This window comes from Plectropomus leopardus, chromosome 1, assembly GCF_026936395.1.
Source record: "Plectropomus leopardus strain MGB_pleo_1.0 chromosome 1, ASM2693639v1, whole genome shotgun sequence".
Lineage (NCBI taxonomy): Eukaryota > Metazoa > Chordata > Actinopteri > Perciformes > Serranidae > Plectropomus > Plectropomus leopardus.
In genome coordinates this window covers 2,809,915-2,814,284 of record NC_142176.1, presented here as the reverse complement: position 1 = coordinate 2,814,284, position 4,370 = coordinate 2,809,915, and positions in this window count along the sequence as shown.

Sequence of the window (4,370 nt, the reverse complement as noted above, 5' to 3'; positions counted from 1 at the left end):
CATGTGCTTGAAACTCCTTGCACACACACATGTGGAGGGTTTTCTGTGGTGCGCCATCACTTGAGGTTTCCAGTGTTTGTCCTCTGCTCATCTGCAGCAATATGACTTTCAGATCCAACCTCTGGAAGCACAGATCCACAGGAAATGAATACAGACAAGGAGTAAGGCTCCATCACTTTGTGTAAGAGAACAACCCTCTCTGGCAAATTCATTGTCCACACACACTACATGCACGCACAAGTTGGAAGAAATATTTCACTGCTGCACTGCTTTTCCATAAAAGATGACATGCTTTTGTAATTGGTGCTACATGACCAGAGAAAATAGGACCAAAAAAAGGCTTTGGCATTCACATTTGCTCAAAAGGTGGAAAACCTACAATAACCAGAATGCACTGCACCATATTGCACTATAAAAATAGCCTCTATCAAACTAGTCCTCCTTTTCCACCAAAATTAAGGCTTGTATGTGTGTTTTTTAAAGCCAGGAAAAGTATAGGTTGTATAAATTAATGGATGCTGCTACTGTGACATCACCCATTTGATAGTGGTGGAGGAGGTCAGTCAAAATGTTCAGTAGTAACTTTCTTTCTTAATCATTCTTTCTTTCTCTCCATGCCATCTAATTTTGAACAATGTCAAAGTTTGGAAGGAGTCGCAAGTTTTAAAGGCATTTGAAAGCCATGCATCATGGAATCGTGTCAGAAAAGTGCCGCAAATTAGCACGTCCACTTGGGTGTCATATTTCAGCCCATTCTCATTCCAGAGTCGTCAAATACCGCCGCTTTGTCAGTGATTTCGGCGTCAGACACCGACCCTAAAAAACACCTTTTGAAGTGGCATGATATGATGACAGGGAAGTCAGTTTGTAACTCGGTCAGACGGCACCCGGAGTGGCGTCAGTTCATAATGGATGGCACCTGTCACGGCCATACAACACGTAACTGGACACTTTGAAATGCTGCTACGTAATAGAAGGAGCTCATAGATCCACATAGAACAGGCGGGAAGGGTGATAGATAGGTCCAACAAACCCCAGACATTTACCCATTTATTTTGAAAAAGATTGTGCGCATCTAACAAGCAGAAACTGTTAGAATTTCCTGAGAAAGTGGAAATGTAATTTGTAAAGACACAATGCATTTACAAAACTTACACGTACATTATTTGATTGTTGACTTGTGTGAACCCGTGTGCTGTTAGACGCTGTGCAAGTTGAAACAGTCATAAACAGAAACAGTCTTTTATTATTTTAAGACATTTTCAGACCCAAAAGAAATGTGCAAGTGAGGGAAAGATTCTGTCAACATACTGTTTTGTCTGAAGCAAATGCGTTTTCTCTGCTGAAAAGAAAGCTGGAATATAAATGGAAAAGAAATAACACAGTTAGAGCAGTTAAGAGCAGCGGAGAGAAAGCTGTGAGCAGAGATGCAAATGACATTTCTATCACGGTGACTACCAGGATAAATGTACGAGTCCTTGCTTCCTGTTTGATATGAAATTACTTTTCTTAACTAAAGAACGGCTGCTTTCTGTCCAGTCTCTTTCAATAGAGGCGATTAAGATTGGAGTCTGATTCGCCTCACAGAGAAGAGCGAACTGTTTCCTTCTCATTGAGCGAATGCTCTGAAGTGTGCTCTTTCAGAGCAAGGTCACTGTACGGCAATTTAATGACATAAATGTACTATGCAAGTGTGCTGTTTGGAGAAAGTCTTTTTCAGGTCTTCATAATTGTGATAAATTCAAAGAAAACGGTTATGTAGGAATTATCATAATTTCTATCTGGTACATGTAAAAATAAAGTATATAGAATATCAGTTAGGTAAAACTGGTGCATATCATTTTGTGGCTATGGAGATAAATAAAATGGATGTATTTAAAGAAATAACCTTAACGTATATTCAGTCAGTAACAAAGAACAAAAGTGTAAAACAAATATGTTCTAAAGATGTGAACTAACAAGAAATTTGTGTCACAATTAGTTTCCCCTTCTTAATGTCTTTATTGGTTTAGGATCTTATAAGTAATTTTACTATTTGCGTAGTAAAGCAGGCTTAAAAGAATACTTCATATGCAAAATGACCATCTGTACAATTACTTGCAGCATGTTTTGTTGAATTCATGAAGAAAACTTGTGTTTTCTCACAAAACTCCACGGAGAACGGAGAATCCAAAAACGGCAAACAGTCTTTGTGAGTTGAAGTAAACAGGTTTATTGTTACAGAACAGCAAAACTATATAAAGACATCTGTTTGCAAAGTCAAAGTCAACAAAATATAAGTTAGTTTGTTTTAGGTTTTTTTTTCACCATAACTGTAAGTGCTGTTATGAGCAAATATTGAAATTTAAAATCTTCCCCTCTCTCTCTCTCTTTCTCTCTCTCTCTCTCTATTTCTCTCAACATGCAGCCTCAACAAGCCACGACAACTGTGACGCAGCAGGAACAGCATCATACTGAACGTGCTGGCACACACACACATACACACACACACACAGTGAGAGAAAGAAAACATTTGCTTGTATTATTCAAAATCAAATTATCCAGAGTGGATATTGTGTTGTTGTTTTTCTTTTGTTTGCTTTGTTTTCTCACCAATTTTGTGTTCATCTGACTTCAATAAAATACAAAAAAACACTTTCCACTAAACTTGAAACAGAAGAAAGAGAGACTGTTAAGTTATTGAAATTTAGCTACAGAAAAACAACACAAACTGCACGGCACGTCTTTCACTTATTCGCCCAGACAGAATTGATCTAATTACTTCAAAGCTTTCACTGTTCGGCTGAGGCTCGGTCACTGGGTGGATTATAGAGCAAAGCACTTCAAAAACTGTAAACCGCAGTTAGCTGACTTAAATCTTAACCCTGTATTGCACAGAGTGTTATATTGTTTCAGGATGACTAGAGTTTATTATGTTATTTTTTGCTTTCTCAGCACGCCCGTCAGAAAACTTTGAGAAAATGCATAAATGAATGCATTTTCAAAACCTCCAAAAGATATAGATACAGACCTTACCTAGAAGCTCAGTCAGCAGAAGAAAATGTTGGCACTGAAAATGTTAGATTTGCATATTTTATACATATCATGTTGATGATTCTAATATTATGAAGTTTATGAGCTAACTTTGGCACTGGGACGTGGAGGGGATGGTGGATGACAAGTTGCAGATCACTGTTCAACACCAACACATAACACCACCAGTTGCGTTTTAGCGTGTTTTGTAGCATCTCCCTTCTATGGAAATACAGAAGACTATAGAAGACAGAAGACACCAAACATTTAATGTTTTTCAAGGAGTTATTTAGGCATTAAACACTGGTGTTTTGTAGAGACCTGTTGCTTTTCCAGCTGCTTTTTAGGCTCCAAACGCAGGTATATGTTGCAATTTGTGTTTGTTTTTCCAGTGATTTTAAGACACCAAACATGGGTGATTTGTAGTGACCCACTGATATTTTGTTTTGTAGCAACCTGTTGCTTTTCCAGCAGTAAATGTTTTTGTTATGACTTGTCTGTGTTTTTAAAGGCACCAAATGTTGGTGTTTTGTAGTGACCTGTTAATAATTTTCTAAGATTTTTTTAGGCATTAAACATTGGTGTTTTGTAGCAACCTGTTGCTTTTCCAGCTGCTTTTTAGGCACCAAATGGGGGCATTTTTTAGTGACCCTTCTGCATTTTTCCAGCAGCAGCAGATTTTTAAAAAGCTAAGGAAAAAATATATTTATAATTATCATAATTACATATTTAAAATTAGGTTAGAGAAATATTATAATATTAAGTTATTTTCCCAAGTCATCCCATCTTTTTTTAATTTATATTTTTCTTTCCTTTTTGTAGAATTGAATTTTAAGGTACATTTTTGTTCATTTTTTTTATTTCTTGCTTATTTCAGGTTATTTCCTCTTTCATTGCTCATCGCCTTCTTCCCATATTTCTGAGAGAAATCACGCTAATTCTGCATAGGTTTCAAAGGGTAAATGCCCAACGCAGGTGTTGCAGATGCTCAAATGACCACAGCAACGTCTGGGGGAAACATCACAGAGGCATGTGCACTCCTCCTCATGCGCACCAGCAGCCTGAGTGGTTTTCATAGAGCAGGATTTGATACAAATGGGGGATTTTATGTGAATTAAGCCTCTGGGACTGTCTGTTTTAGGCAGTATAGATTATCTAGATGCCCTTAATGTAAAACGGCAGCTCTGACAGATACAGTAAGTCACTTACTGAGTGTGTGTGTGTGTGTGTGTGTGTGTGCGTGTGCAGGGAGAAAAAAAACAGTTTATTATGTGGAAGCCAGTAGCAGTGAGAAAAAAGACATGACAGTGGCATACTGGAGATAGAGAGAGAGAAAGAGAGCGAGAGAGAGCGCAGAG